The sequence below is a fragment of the Fukomys damarensis genome, unplaced genomic scaffold (assembly GCF_012274545.1).
Source record: "Fukomys damarensis isolate Sample0158 unplaced genomic scaffold, DMR_v1.0_HiC HiC_scaffold_24, whole genome shotgun sequence".
NCBI lineage: Eukaryota > Metazoa > Chordata > Mammalia > Rodentia > Bathyergidae > Fukomys > Fukomys damarensis.
Window position 1 is genome coordinate 50487413 of NW_022900936.1, and position 17512 is coordinate 50504924.

Below are 17512 nucleotides of genomic sequence, written 5' to 3' on the forward strand. Positions count from 1 at the left end.
CTTTAAATCATAAACTAGAAGTAAAGTATATTTTATTATTGATTCCTAGAGATCAATTCTGGTTCACTAAAATCTTTAAGATTTTCCCTTTTTTCCTAAGTTTTTTGCTTTATTGCTTAATTTTGCTGCTGATATAAGATAAGTAATGTACATTTATCTGAAATAATTTGAATAAATATAACAATAATCATATTGAAACCAGTATAGAGTAATTGAATTGCTACCACTATGTGATAACAACTATTTAAATTTTGGTGAACAAACTTTCCTGCATTTCTTTCTGCATACCAGAAACATGCATATCTCCATAGTCCCATAATTTTAACCTTTCACAAATAGAGTTGTATTATAAATTTGCTGTAAATATTGGATAGGACCCTCCTATGGAAATAATACTTCCCTGAACATTGTATATTTATACTTCTCTGAACTGAATATAATTTATTTTGCTTTCCTGAGAAAGGTATACACAATAGCAGAACATTCTATACATACATTGTTCTAATAAATGTTTCATAATTTTGCAGCTAAAATGATGCATTTGGATAGTTGATTTGAAGCCTACCACAAATATTAAAAAGTAATAAAAGAAATGACTTACAATAAATGTATAACCACATGTCATAATCCATCTACATACAATTCCACATGAGGAGAATTGTTCTATGTATAATTGTAAATTCACACACAGATGCACTCACACCCACACCATCTGACATTCTCAGCCATCTGAAAGATAAAAACCAAACAAGAAGGAAGCAATTAAAATCACTGATCTACCCCAATAGATATTTTTAAATATACCCTTTGCTCAGGACCCATTATGTTGCACTTTACACTTTCTTGACTCACAGTTCTAATAAAGTTGATTATCTGATTTCAAGGAAATTAAAAGCAAAGTCTTGAGACAGTCATGATTGAACAATATACCAATAGATACAGCTGTCAATCAGTGCAAGGATTTGGCTCTAATTATGTTAGGGTTTACACTTCTGAATGACCTTTAAAATATGAGAGCCCATTAAGAAGAACTGGTGTTTAAATGATGACACTGAATTATTAAGAAAAGGTTAACTTATCTTTGGTTCCTCTGGTTAAAAAAAAAATCAATGAAATGTGTGAAAATTTCAGAAGGATTTTATTTCAAAGAGTAGCAATTAACCAGCATTTATGTTATTTTAATGTATAATTATCATGTTAGTAGAAATAGCCACCCTTAAAATTATGCCACTCACTACCATTGTTACCATTTCTACCATAGCAGCAAGAGCAGCAGCATCACTGTTTCTACCACTTTCTAAGCTTCTACGTGTAATGTATGGGGAAAATGACTTCTCATTTTAAAGTCATTTACCTGTTAAGAATCATAAAAAGATATTGCACCCATTTTTCAAGTAAATAAGATTTGGGAAAAATGAGACAATAATGATAGAAACAAAGAAAGAAAAAAGAAGTCACAGAAAAGAGAAATATAAGACAGGAAAGAAAGAAAGGAGCAAAGGAGGGAGGGGGAATTCCTTGCCTAAATTCTCCCTCTCTTCATTTCTGTGGTAAATGTGCATATTTGTGTATCTTCTAAGGTCACATTTGCTCCTCTTCTTACTGTTCACTCTCAAGTAGTTTCCTTTACCTCGAAGGTTCAATTATACCTATTCACATTGAGTTCATACATACATTTCCACTAAGGAGTGCTTCTCTAAGCTACATCCACATATCTTATATCTGCTGAAATAGTCTTTTGAATATCTCATTAAGCCGCTTCAAATTCAGTGTATTCCAAACTGAACTTCAGATCTTCCATTAAACTTGTTCCTATGCCAGCGTTCCTTCCACCAATGATCAGTACCACTGTCCATCGCTATAATGCGAAGCCAGGAAGCCAGTAGTGAGAATACCAACAGGCTCCTTTCCCTCAGGTTTCTTATCCAACTCACTGGCAGGTTACGTCAATTACTGCCTTTTTAAAAATCTATGCTTTATGTTTTCTTCTTTTATATAAATATTTGATTGGTACATTTGAGATATACAATACAGTTATATTCATCACTGTGATCTTGTACCTTTACATGACATATCTTGGTTCTTATTTTTTCCCCATTCCCCTAGCCTCCCTTCCCCCCTCCATCCTTTCCTATTTACAAAGACTGTTCCATAGTTTTCCTTTTCTCTTATGTTTTTCTCTTCCCTTTTTACCATTCCCCTACCCCTGCTATTTGCCCAACACCTTTAGAATTTTTCTTCCTTATATAACATCAATCATACATTTTGACCCTTATTTACACTTTTATCATAGCAGATAAACTATATGGTATTTATACATGTGTGTTCTATTACTTTCACTTAAGAATATTCCTCAATGTGCAACCTCTTAGCTATAAATGTCTCTAGTTTCTTGTTCTTTATGGCTTAGTAGTACTCCATTTTATAAACAAAAACAAAAACAAAACAACAGAAAAACCACATCTTCTTTATCCAGTCTCCAGTTGATGGGCAATTGAGCTGTTTCCAAGTTTTAGCTATTATAAACTGTGAGGCTATAAACATGGGTGCACATATGTCACTGTGGTGTGAGTCTTTTAATTTTTGGGGGAAAATACCCAGCAGAGGGATAACTGGGTCAAATGGAACTTCCAATCCTAGTTCTCTGAGGTATCTCCATAATAATGTGTACACTGATTGCACCAGTCTGCACTCCCACCAGCAGTGGAACAGGGTTCCTCTTTCACCACAGCCCCACCAGCATTTGTTATTGGTTGATTTCTTGATAGCAGCCATTCTTTCTGGAATGAGATGGAATCTCAGTGTTGTTTTCATCTGCATCTCTCAAATATGAGTGATGTTGAACATTTTTTCATATGATTATTTGCTGCTTTTACTTGTTTGTCTGAGAGATGTCTGTTAATTTCAGATACCCATTTATGAATTCTATGTTTATATTTGGGGTGTCCTGATTTTTTGAGTTCTTTATGTATTCTAGATAATAGTACTTTGTGTGAGGAGCAGCTGGTAAATTTTTTTTCCCCACAGTGTAGGTTGTCTCTTCACTCGATTGGTGGCTTTTGCAGTTATGCTTTACATTTTCAACACCACCTTCCACAGCACAAGCTTTTGTAATTAGTTACTTGCTCATGCCCCATTGCTCCTTAACCAGTGTATCTTTGACCAGTCTAAATTCTCTTTGATGTAGTTTTGATGTTTTAACAGAGTGATCTTTTCTTACTGTGTATTTAAATAAGACACATCTCGGTATTTACACATGTGTGAGCTATTTTTTTCACTTAAGAGTATATCCTCAATATTTATCCATTCTCCTATGAATGAATCTAATTTCTCATTCTTTATGGCTGAGTAATATTCCATTTTATAGAAAAACCACATCTTCTTTATCCAGTTTCCAACTGATGGGCAAATGGGCTATTTCCAAGTTTTAGCTATTACAAACTGTGCTGCTATAAATATGGGTGCTCATACATCACTGTGATATGATTCTTTTAGTACTTTTGGAAAGATACCAGATAGTTTCTCTGTTGTGAATAAACTGTAATACTACATAAGATCCTAATGAGATAACTGACATTGTGAAATGGGAAGTGTGGGAGCCCGCTGGCATTTGACATTGGAAAAGTAACTTCTTCTACCATTGAGGCATTGACACAATCTATGACTCTATTTGGCTTTTCTGAGATGAGGGTCTCAGCTATACAGATGAGATTGACCTGGAGCTCACTGTGTAATCCAGGCTGGGCATATGGGATTATCCAGGCTGGGTTTATGGGATTACTGGTGTTGACCTGGAGCTCACTGTAATCCAGACTAGTTTTATGGGATTACGGGCGTGCATCACCACGCCCGGCTCAAGGACTTTGTTAAATTTGACCTTTGATCTCCTCCCTAATATTGCTTGATGTTTCCTGTTGGCTTGCCTTTAAAAGGAGCTGTTTCTGTGTAATAAATGGGACCTCTTGTCTCCACACTATTGAGTGTGCTGTCCTTTCTCAATCCTCACTCCCAAACTCAGGTACGTTCGTGTTGTGACGGCCGGACCGCCACAGGGAAGAAAAGGGCTAAAGGTGTAGGGAAGCTGGGATGGGTAGGGGAAGGGTAATAAGGGAAAAGAAAAAAAAGGTGAGAAAATGAAAAGATGGAAATAAAGCATAAATGGGGAGGGAGGAAGGGGTGAAGGGAGGGCAGGGACAAGGGGAAAACTGAGAACCAATACTTGTCATGCAGAGGTACAAGATCCCAATAATGAATGTAACTGTACTGTATCCCTAAATGTACCTATATACTCACTTAAAAAATAAAAATAAATAAATTAGACACATCTCTGGCAAAAAAAAAAAAAACCTTTCCATGCTTTTAGGAAAAAAATAGAACTTGTCTTGTGAATCTGCAAAGTACAACGTTGGCTCCACTACTTCTCTAATCGTCCCTCACTCCAGACTCTTTCTTCATTTTTGTTCTCCAGTCACATGGTTCATCTTTCCATCTCTTTGCTTTTATTGTGTTTTTTTTCTCACCATCGATCTAGCCACCCCCCCCATGATACCTTCTTTCTTTATCTAGTTCTCTCTCCTTTTTGTTTAATTTCAACCCAGTACATATTTCTCATTGACAGCTTCCCAATATTCCAGAATAGATTAAATTTACCTTCATAGACTTTCATAACACCTCATTTGTCTCCTCTACTTCATTTGCTCCACTAGTTTCACATTTATTGGTATAATTATCTTACATTTGTCATTACTTCTAGATTAATGAAATATACAAAAGACAGACACTCTGTTTTTTCTCACCACTACCTCTCTAATATTTATAGTGCTTGGCATGTAAAAGGTGCTCAATAATGACTTAAATATTATTTAAAGAACTAACCTTTGACAATGCTAAATACCAACTTCTAAATATTTTGTTCCATCTATTCCAAGATGGCAGATTCAATACATCTGGGCATTTGACTATACATTTACCTAATATTGATAAATTATTGAGTATAGCAAATCTCAGAGCAATATTGAGAAAGAAAAAGTTATACAGAAGGCAGGAAAATGAGAAATGCATCACCTATTATGGCACATGCCCTTCTTTATTTATTTACAAGCTTTCAGTCTATTCTTAAGATCAGTTTTAAGTCAGCTGTGTGTTCTTCCTCAAAATATCATGTTTTAGGTAGGAACCAGAGGCAAAAAGAAGATATCAAAATCTTCAGTACCTGGCATTTATTTGAATATTCTCATTGTTCGATAAGTAGTCATTTAAAGGCATATCAAACAAGCAAATAAAACTCAAAAAATTCTTTGGAGGCAATGTGTTTGTCCAAACTAATTTACTTACAGAAACAAATTAAAAAATATTTGACTTCACAATGTTCTTGTAAAAAATATGATGGTTGTTTTCTTCTGAAGACATAAACAAAAGTACCTACTTTGATTTAAGATGAAGTATAGGATGAGTGTGTTTTCCTTACATTTAAAAATTCTATCAGTTCAAGATCTCTTATTTGACTGAATGGCAGAAAAACTATGTCAAGTGGATTGGCCTAAAATTAATAATGTAAAATAAAGACACTGGCTTAGAATATCCAGCCAGTGATTTATAGAATTTATTAATTGTAGTTAAATGAATAATGAAGATTTTATATCTGATAACTCACTAACTTCTCCAAATGATTCATACACCACGTCCTCAAACACCACTTCTTCAAGTGGTTTTGACAAAAATGAAAAAAATCCCAATTTGCTTTTCTCATGTCCCAAACAATGCAATCACTGAAGTTCTAAATTGCTTTTATTTGATTTTAAGTTCACACAGAAGGCCTGAAATACTTATCTATTGGAATTCCTCCATACATTTATTTCTCTGACTTACAGAAAAACATTGTATTGTAGTGGATACTCCTGTGGCCAGAGACTATCCATAATTATCCACTGGTAAAAACTACTTAGCCTCTATCTGTGAACTTGGAGAAAGAAAAAGATTATATTTGTTAGAGCATGAACAAATAGATAAAATAAAATATTATTGAAAAATACATCTGGTGTGTATTATCAATTCAATAGTTCCATTATCTTAGTTTTAGTTTCTGAGAGATAATTGTACTAAAATGTGGGATAGATCACAGTCTGTTTCATATATGATTGTGAGACAGAATTAGAAATAACACTTCAGAGAGGTCAACCTAAAGACATTTTCCTAATAACAGAAAAATATTTTTGTCATATTAAATTAATTTCTCTTCCATAAAATGTTATTTTTCATTAAAATGTAATAAATTGATATAATTAGAGAAATAAGCTGTCTACTTTCACTTTTTATGCAGCAAAAATAATTTTCACGTAGAATAGGAAAAATTATACGCATAAATATAAGAAGGATAAAAGGAACAAAGGAAGGAAAAAAGAAAGGAAGGTGGGAAGAAGGGAGGCAGAAAGAAGAAGAGAAGAAAAGAAAAGAGGTAGGGGAAAGGTAATAAGGGAAAAGAAAAAAATATGAGAAAATGAAAAAATGGAAATGAAGTGTTTGTAAAGGGGAGGGGAGGAGGGGCTGAAGGGAGGGCAGGGACAAGGGGAAAAAATGAGGACCAAGACCTGTTATGTAAAGGTACAAGATCCCAATAATGAATGTAACTGCACTGTATCCCTAAAATGTACCAAAAAACTCAATGAGAAAAAAAGAAAGAAAAAGGAAGAAGAAAAATTATATATCAGGTGACTTTACTCCTAGTTCATTCATTTAATTTTTGTCAGTGATTTCAGAGTGCTCATTTCTTAATTTTAAGTGAGAGATATCTTATATTTCATAATATTTGAGAAGAGAAATGAATAAAATAAAATCATTCCTACACTATTAAAGCCATCTTGAAAACAAAGACCACCATAACATACATTTTACTACATATCATCTTCTTAAAAAAAAGTAATCATTGTTATATGATGGCTTATGTTGCCTTCTGCCTTAGGACCTCAAATTGAATTCATGTATATGTGTATGTATCTAAACATGTGAAAATATGTTTCAAACTTTTTGAGACAAGTCAATACTAATACTACTGTAATGCTTTTTATTGCAAGGGTTTAAAATTAGGAAACATAATCTACTTGATGCTTCTCTCATTGTCAGTATTTCTTTACCACAAAAGTAATCCATCAAAGAAATAAAACTATCAATAGAGAGATATTAGAACTTGATTTTCCTATAATGAGAATTAAGGATGTTGACAAAAATCAAAGGTCAAAACTACCTTATAGATTTCTAAATATTCAACCTCAATTTTATGAAAAAGTGCAGTCCTCTACTTGAATATTAGCAGGAAAGTAAATTTTTTCACAATTTTCATTTAGGTACTTGTTTAAATGAAGTAAAATTAGATTGTGTTAGTAATATTTTTACAACTGTGAAAAATACCTGAGGTAAACAAGTAAGGATAACTTTAATTTGACTTACAGTTACAGAAGTTTCAGTCCATGGTATACTGGCTCCTAGAAAAAAAACATCTGAGCAGAATGGCATGATAGAGAAACTGCTCACATCATGGTGATCAGGAAGCAGGGAGAGTGAACCAGAGCCAGAGAGAAGATAGGAAACACTCCCCAAAGGCCCATCCCTAGTACTCTTTTTTCTCCAACCAGTCCTCAACTCCTACAATGAATTAAGCCATGATTTAATCGTCTATAACAACAACAACAACAACAACAACAACAAAAACAACCCCCTGCACACATGATCCTGTTGGGGCCCAAAACTCTAATATAGTTGTAGTTATATGTTCCCTTACCCACATTATACAAACATGGTTTATTTTCTGCTCATTTATTATCCTTAATAATTATACAATTTTGAGGTTAAATTCATTTAGTTTTTTTATTGCAAGCAATAGTTCTCTAACATTTTTCATGATAATATGAGTTGTCTTGTTAATTTCTCAAGGGTAGTTCTTACACACTTATTCATTTTAAGCTTAATCTATCATGGCCAAAATAGCTATTATTATATGCAGCAACTCTGGACATTTAGCTTTTCTCTCTCCATACTTTGCTGTATGTTTGTTTATACTTTCCTTGTATCTTATGACTTCTCTTCAGCCTGGTTTTATTGCTTCTTAGCATGCACATCTTCTTTTTTCCCTTTATGTATTTTTCAGTTTCAAAGATATGCATATGCCTGAGACTATAAATGTGTATTCAAGTACACAGTTGTTGTAAAAGAAGAAATATGCTGACCAATTAATCATTACCTTTGCAGGTATTGTATCAGCACCTAAAAATAGCTTTCTATAGTGTAGGCCCTAGTTTCAACAACTCCAGTCAGGAGAGACCATGGTGACATATGATATCAAAACCTGTGTGAAAAAAATGGTCTGCAGTCACTTTTACCTGAATGAATCTCTGGGTGTGGTGAGCACTCATGGTCATAACCACTCAACATAGAAGTACTTATATATTTCATAAATTCAAAACTTTTACAAGTTGATGTGATCATGCTATGTAACCTACATAATTTATGGAAAAATTTACTTTGTATCCTAGATGGCCTTGAAATTAGAAGCACTTAGGGAAAGCCCTTGCTTTTAGCTCATTAAAAGCATTACAGTAATAGATAAGTAGTATATATTTACTGACTCTGTTTAAGGTAATGAAGCTCTTGTGAGAAACTGAGTTCCTGGCAGTCAAGTTCACTGCACTTGACATTATAGTACCCTGCCTTTCACCATTTTAAGTAAGATATTATACATTAATATCTTTCTTAGTTTAAGGAAAAGATAATAATACATTTAAATGAAATGAGTTCATTGTAACATGGAGAAAAAATAATAAAAACCATTTTATAGTTTCATGAGGCTATGCATATAATTTTATATCTACCTTTGATTAAAAATGTGCCAAAATGACTTTAAAGTTTTAGAACCACCCAGTATCAAAGACAATAAATTTCTACAGGAAAAAATGACAAGCAGTTCCAAGTTTTTGACAGCAAAGGTAAAAGTAAACTTTATAAAAATAAGGCAATACAACATAAGAAATATAGAAGCAGTTGTCATCAGAAGTAAAATTTGTTTAAATGACCTTTTTAAAATGATTTCTTATGTTAGCAACATATTTATGTATAAGAAAGTTTTTAGTTATTTTTTGGAAAGTAACTGAACATGAAACAAGAAAATATAACGTATATATTATAATGACATGATGCACAATTATATATATTAAATATATAGCTAATTGTGATTTTGAAACCTTTTTCTAAGTATAGAAATATTATCTCATAAGAAATGTAGAAAATGTGGGAGAGTAATGGAGGAATAAAAAATTAAAACAACTTTCAAATATAATCAATTTCAGACATTCATATAACATACAATTTTGATTCTGTTTTAAAAATTAAAAATTAGCCGATATTTTTTGTGCAATCAAAAATACTCTATGAATTGATTTTAATTATTGAATACTTCAGTAGTGAATCAACTTTTGGTAAGTTTTATTTTTTTACTTTTAAAATTATCCTTTTTATATTTGTTTCATTTTATTTTTGTGAGAATTGTCCATTTATGCAAATTTTTTTCATTTTTCTACTGGGGTCATAAATAATTTTTAATACATTTTTAGTTTTAGATCAAGGATTAAAAATTTGACCTGCTGGAAACTAAATTGTGAACCAAGAAAAGAAATTCTGCCCTCTCACTCAGCTTTTTTCCTAAGGTTAAGTGTAGTAAGAAATCTGCCCTGAAAAGATGTAGTAAGATGAAGTATGACTAAAGGAAATAATACATCCAGACAGATGCCAATATTTATGTATTCTTAAATCTGTATTATACATAAATATGCACATACAATATTAAGTTTCTCTAGAGAAACACTTAATGCAATATACATAGATAAACAGAAAAAGATTTACTATCCATCAGTAGTTCACTTAATTGGGAAGGCTAAGAAGCCCCACTACCTGCTGTGTGCATACTGGGAGCCCTAGAAAGTGGTGTGTGCTAATACGCTCAGAAGGCTTGGGAGTGAGGGAGCCGACAGTACCCATTCAGGTCCAAGCCAGAGGACTCAAGAACCAGGAACACTGAAATTCCAAGGAAGGTGAAATCCAGGGTGATATTCCATCCCATCTTTAAGCAAGAAGTTGAAATTAGCTCTTCCTCCACTTTTTTGTTCCACTTAAGGGCTCAAGGCATTAGATGATGCCCACTGCCTCTACTTATTCAAATGTGAATCTCGTCTGGAAATACCTTCCCACACACACATGCAGAAATAACGCTTTAGCAGCTCTCTAAGCATCTATCAGCTCAATCAAGTAGACATACAAAATTAGTTATCACATGTGTGCACACCCATGCATGCATATGCACACACACAAACATACTTCAAACAAAGTGAAAAAAAGAAGCCTCACTATTGTGCTATGTTGCACAGTCATCACAACAACCTTTGGCACTGATTCCCTTGCAAGTCATTTTAACACAGACTGTTGGGACCCTTACCTTTGGGGCTTCCTTTTCCAACATAGCTTTCTGTTTCTATTTATGAAAGTTTCATCCTGACCTCAAGCCTGCTTTGTCCAAGCAAAGTAGTGTAAACCTAGCTTCCTCTTTCCTTAGTGATATAATTTGTCATGTTTTAATTCAGGTTTTTTCCACACAGAACTTTGCATCAACTATGGGTAATCCCATTCATATTCATTGTTGCACCTTTTATTTATTCTATTCCCTTTCCTGTTTCACATCTGTACTTTTTCACTGTATTTCCCTCTCAAGCCAGGTGCACTAAAGCAGCCTGGGAGGCTGCTTTTGCAAGGGCCAAATTTAGATGATCATAAACAATGAAAGACATTGAGTCTTTAGAGAAGGGCTTCAGGAGGCAATTGGAAGTTTGAGACACCAAAATTGAATGCAGAAAGGAGTATACATGACGTCACTGATATTGTTGTTCTTCGTTATTGTCTTTTTCAAAGGTCCTTTTCTGAATGCTCTTCTTTCCTTTTGTCCTGATATACGGCATCCAAGTATCCAGGAAAAAAGATCTAGAACAGGCATCCACAGAGTGCATCCACACCTCACCTCTGTAACCAGTCACCTCACTCTCCAAGGTAAACCCCTATTTTACCATGTATACAATAGAAGTAAACCACTCATTTCCCCAGATTCACAAGCTTTTTACCAGAATGAAATCTGCTGGTGGATAGGCTAGGAGATAATAAGGAGAAAATAAGGATATTTTACCAGAACTTTAATCTTCCCCTCACCTTTCCTTTCTGTTACAGTGTTTATGTGTTTGACAACTTTAACCTAATATCCTTTAGAATTTCGTGTGCTAGATTTCAAAACTCAAACTTCATGTATATTATTTATATTCTGCTATAGATACACACACACACACACAAAAAAAAAAAAAACTGACAACTTTCTTTCAGCTAGCTTGCTGAAAGAAATTTACAGTGCACACGTTCTCACGGAGGTCTCTAAAGCAGCAGATGCTCCAACTACAGTTCTCCACAAAGGAATTTGTCTAAAACTAGAACTCTTCTTACAATAGCTGGTCAATCAGGAAGCTCAAATCATACAGTTCTCCCACTTATGAGAGGTTAAAGGAGGTAGGACTCTGTTAACACATCATCTTTGAACAGGAAATTCTTGCTTCCTCTAGAAAAAGCCATCTGGAATCGATATTGTTAAGCAGAGAGATCTAATTACAAATGTGTTTGTAGGACAAACTTTGGGTAGCTTTTATAAGAAACTCTCCTCTATGGAGCCAGGTTTAACTATGAGAAATAAGCTCAGATATGTCCTCTACCATGGAAAGAAATGAAAACAAAATGGGCCTTGATATTTTATTCATTATTCAAATTTTTAAAAATAAATGTAGACTCTATAATTTTTTTTAAAGAATATATATAAAAAAATTTCTACCATGTCAAACAAGAAGTCAAGCTTAAGTTACAAAGCTACAAAGCAAGGTAAAAGATGAAAGTCTAGAAGCTGTAGAACTTTGCAGCCTCCAGAAAGCTGAGGAAGACTGAAAAACAGGAAATAATGATTACTATTTGTGCTGTATTTCATAGTTTCCACTTTGGTTAAACTAACTGGAAGGAAACAAGTGATTAGGTTACTTGTGTCATCATTTACATCAGTAGTTTTATTTTAAGACATCATTACTCTTTCTTACACAAGAAGAATGGGAACCATTGCCCTATGGTATTCTATGTCACAAGCCAAATGGTAGTTACAAAGTCAGAAGGTCATTGAAATCTACAGTGGTTGTCTGATTTCCTGAAAGCAGCAATTCTTTGTGGGGTAAGGTGGAATCTCAGTGTTGTTTTCATCTGCATCTCTCTACTGACCAGTGATGTGGAACATTTTTTCATATATTTACTTGCTGCTTTTACTTCTTTGTCTGAGAAATGTCTGTTCATTTCAGATGCCCATTTTTGAATCAGGTCTTTATATTTGGGGGGGCTGATTGTTTTGAGTTCTTTATATATTCTAAATAATGATCCTTTGTCTGAGGAGCAGCGGGTGAAAATCTTTTCCCACATTGTAGGTGGTCTCTTAGTTCTGTTGATGATTTCTTTTGCAGTGGCAGAAGCTTTTTAATAAGATGAGATTCCGGTTGCTGATTCTTTCTGCTAGTTCCTGTGCTACTGAGGATTTTTTCATAAAGTCTTTTCCTATGCCAATGTCTTCCAGAGTCAAGGAAAAATTAAAAAAATATATGAGAAAATGAAAAAATGGAAATAACATGTTTGTAAATGGGGAGGGGAAGAGGGGGTGAAGGGAGGGCAGGGACAAGGGAAACAAATGAGAACCAAGACCTGTCATGTAAAAGTACAAGGTCCCTGTAATGAATGTAACTGTACTGTCTACCTAAAATGTACCAATAAACTCAATAAAAAGAAAAAAAAATCTACAGTGGTGTCTATATCATAGCACTGTAATCAGAGAAGTGGTTGTGAATTTAGTATTAGAGATCAGGAGTTACTGATAATAATAAATGACATCTGTGACCTCTTTATGTCCAGCTTTATTCCTCTGTATGAATTCTCACAGCATATCTGTACAAAATCTTTAATATAAAAATTTCCAGCATTTGAAATAATGTAATTCTAATCATTTTTTACAAAAATTGCCCTGATCAAGACTCTGAAAATTAAAAACAGAAAATGTGTTTTGCATCTAATATGACAGGGCTTTATATCCATTAACTCTATTTCATGCAAAGTGCAGGTTGTTGCCTGGATATGCAAGTGAAGGACATTGTCCCTTTTTTCCTGAATTCCTTTTTTGTAGCACAGAAGTTGGCATTTAATGGTGGCATTCGTATTACTTAATAATTGTGTCCATTGGATTTATTTTTGCATCAAGTGAGGTTTTCAAGTTTTCTGAACATAGACCTACTGTGAAATTTTGAATTAAGGTTTAATAAATATTTCTAGATTGTGATATCTCAAGTTTATCACATTATAATTCAATGTGACTTCAGTCGACTCTTCATATCAAAAAAACTTGATTTCCAGTGACCAGGAAATGAAAAGGCATAGGCTAATATAAAAATCTCATTGCCAGCAGTATAAATTCAGTATAAAATATAATCTCACTGCATTTATTTCCAGTGTAATTGAACCAATGTAAAAGAAAAGTTCCAAGAGAAAGAACTTTTATTTCTTAGCTATAGCTGTGGAAAATGCAAAATTTGTAATTATTCTGAACATACCAATATCAATATAAACCAATGTTGTAAAAATCATCTGTGGTAAAGGGTCAATGCTTTTATGTTTTTTATCCATTCTCAATTATTAGTTTAAAAATAATTAAAGTGAATTACTAGAAAAATGAAATGTAAAAAGGAGAAATTCAAAATGTCTAAATTTTTTCTCAGATTAAACAGACAAAATTATCCTGCCAAATTTCCATGGATGTTTGCTCTAAATTCCAACAGGCTTTTGAAAAACAGACCTATCACTGATAAGTAACATATAGCTTGTCACCAACACGAATCTGCAGGACCACACTTTGAGATGTACTCATTATTAGATCTTAATCCTCTCACTGGAAATGAACTGTTGCTTGCTAACTACCAAAACAGATGAACAAACAAAAATGACATTATCTGTATTTGATGAAATATTTTGGCCAGAGAAATAGACTTTGGTAGTAGGCCACAGAACCAAATTGAATAGCTAATTCTCTTTTTCTATTCTGTTTTGCCTTCTTGCTTTCACTCTTTAGAACATAAATAATCCTCCTTTTCCTTATATTCTGCTTTCTGAATAATTTTCCAGTCTTGTGAATATAATTCTCACAGAAATTTTTCATACATTCCTGCTTCTAGTAATCTTGATAAGCAATCATGAATTAGGTCCTGGTTTGATTTTATTACATAATATGAAAGCAATATCAACTTTTGCATTAAGCTTATCATAATGCTTTCCAGAGTCAGTTCTAAAGAAACTCCTAATCACTGGTGACAATGATGTTAAGTGATCAATCTTCACTTTCTTTGAAGTCAGCTGAAAACTTAATTTAAAAAATGATCAAATGTGATATCAACAAAGACTTGAGGAGATTGAAATGAATTTTATTAACTGATACCTAAGTTTTGTTCAGCAATCATATCTCATATATACATATCTGCAATAGATTAAACAGCAAAGGAAGTCTGAACATTGCCATCTGTGGGATTGTCAGTGCAATGATACCTGTTAGAGTTAACAGATGATGAATTAATAGTAGTAGCTCATCTAATAAAGAAGATTTTGTTATTGTTTACTGCATGATTTCTAGTTTGATCAATTCCTCTTTTAAATACATAATAACCAAGAGAAGAAAATGCTTCTCAATTACTTTCAGGTATTTGAAAAACTTATATATTTTCTCTCAAACTTCACTTCATTCCTTGAAAACTGACAGAGAATTATTTTTATAGATTCCCTATAAAGAAAGTAAGTTTTGACAGTTATCTCACCTTCTTTGGTGCTATAGGAAAATGTTAATGGTTTCTTTTAGTATGTGTTTTCAAAAAACACTTTGCTATTCTTTATAGCTACTAAAGGTTAAGAGTTCATTGTATAAGGACTTTAAGATTTCCTATCAAGTTTTAACTGTATAGAATATGCCTAGAATATGGACCATGTAATTTAATCTGTAAACTGTGAACAATTAAAATTGCAGTGATAATTTCTTGTTTCACTACTAGACTATAAGAAAAAAAATCACATATTCTGCTTTTATGTATTTATCAGAAGTAATATTTCAAGAGCCATGAAACAAACCAAATGTGTTGGTATACACATATAATTAATGTGCTGCATCAGAACAGATTTTAGAAGTCAGTAAAGATGATCAAAAGTTTGTATAGGGGCTGATCTGCTAAGGCTTTCATGCCAGGTGCCAGTCAAGCCAACTGTGCCTGCATCCCTTGTACACTGCCGCCAGTGCCCCAAACTTTGTCCAGAGCCAGCCAGGCTTGTGCTGAGGACAAGCCAGGAATTTTCAACATGAATTATATAAGACCATCTCATTGGCAGAATCAACTATGAGATATTTTACACCTGAGTTAGGGAGTATCATGCTCCTGCCTTCCAATGAAACCACTTGTGAAAACTGGCAAGAGGTATATCATCTATTTTTTATGTAGCAAATACTTGTTTTGCAGTTGGTTTGGTTATTCCAACTGCCCTTCACTGTCATATGACATTTCTTAGAGGATTGCTGGCTATACGTTGTACCCTTTCTATAGTGTGGGTCACTCCGTACCTGTGTGCCTTGGCTGCAATGATCTGGAATTCTGTGTTCTTGGGTGTCAACATTTTGCATCTTTCATATCTTGTGTACAAAGAGACTGGTAAAGATTGAATGGGAACTCAGCGGCATCTATCAGCAATTACTTGAGCCACTCCATATGCCTACAGATTTGTTCAGGAGATTAACTGGACATTTTTGCATGATTCAGACCTTGAAAAAGGGCCAAACTTATAACTGGTTATGGTGGTGCATGCCTTTATTCCCAACACTTGGGAGGCTGAGACAGTAGGATCACTGTGAGTTTGAGACCAGCCTTAGCTACTTAGTGAGTTCCAGGTCAGTCTCAACTACATATTGAGATCCTGTCTCAAAAAACAAAAAACAGGGGCTGGGGATTTAGCTTAGTGGTTCAGTGGCCTGCCTTGCAAGCACAAGGACCCGAGTTCAATTCCCAGTACCCCAAAACAAACAAACAAACAAACAAAAAGTGCCAAATTTATACTGCAGAGGATGAGACATCAGTTGACCTTCTCAGAATTCTCCTAAAGGGAAGATAAAGGTCTCCTATAGAGGACATTTTCTGCATAATATTTTACCCTTGTGACTTTATAAATTCTGCTGAAATTAGATCAACTCAGATGCACAAAGGTGAAAAACTCCAGGTCACCATTATTGCAGATGATAGCTGCAGATTTTTATGCTGGTCAACAGAAAGATCAATTTACTTTCTGGAATCAAAGCTTTCCTGTATGAAATATTTAGGTGTCTTATAGGAAAAGAAATTACAAATAAGCTCTACTTGTTGCATGATCCAACCTTAAATGATAAAAAAGTCAAAAAGCTGGAGTACCAACTCAGTCTCTGCACACCGATCTCCATGCTGGAAATGAGCAAAATATAGGAAGCTCCAGTGACAGCGAAGATGGCTTGCAGCCATTTCTGAGGGTCTCCTCCAGCACATCTTCCTCTCACACGTCCTCCCCACACCAGCGAGCCTCTACCAAGATGAAGCCAATACAGGAAGGGGTGGTAGATGAGATGAGGTCTTTGAAGTGGCGATTCCAAACACATTTGAAGTTCATCAGTGGCCTTGATCAGAATTCAAGTTACCAAGATGAAAATTGTCCTGAAGAAATTCTAAATATACCATCACTTTCTCACAGCTTTTAGACTCTTCTGCTTTAGTACATCCAGACTGGCTGAGACTGGGGGTGAGAAAGCAAGGAAAGGTCAAAGATGGAAAGGTTATTTTACCTGTCCTTTTTATTGGCAATCTAAGTTTTACTGAGCTTTCTAAGTTTCATTCTATTTTAAGACATATTTGTGCAATGTTTTATATATACAATATATTATTTTTTAACTTTAAAAACAGAATTGTCAATGCAAATTCCCTTGTACTTATTTTTCCAAGTTGTAGTTCATTTTCCTCACAGATTTTTTTTTTCTACCATGGTAATTTAGAATGGGTGTCTGTTTGAGCCTTTTAATAAGCAATGTAAATTTAAAAAACTTTTATGAGGACAAGGAAATCAACTATGGCAAATCTGACAATATCATTGCTATCCCTAACTTTATGTGATAAACATTCAATTCCTTGTTTAAAATGCTGAATATTCACTGCTACACGACACTTACTATAGAGAAATTTAAAGATAAAAAATGTGATATTTAGGTAGAAAGTTAGCAAACAGAAACCAGCTCTCTAAAAGCCAAGTCTTTTTATTTGGTATAAAATACAAAAAGAGTGGTGAATCCTTGTTTGTTTTCTTCTCATACTTT

General features: G+C 33.9%; 1 pseudogene; it reads left to right on the forward strand.

The window, feature by feature from the left end:
* The first annotated feature begins 8351 nt into the window (after nucleotides 1-8351).
* On the forward strand, nucleotides 8352-16827 carry LOC104849450 (annotated as a pseudogene).
* Nucleotides 16828-17512: the final 685 nt, after the last annotated feature.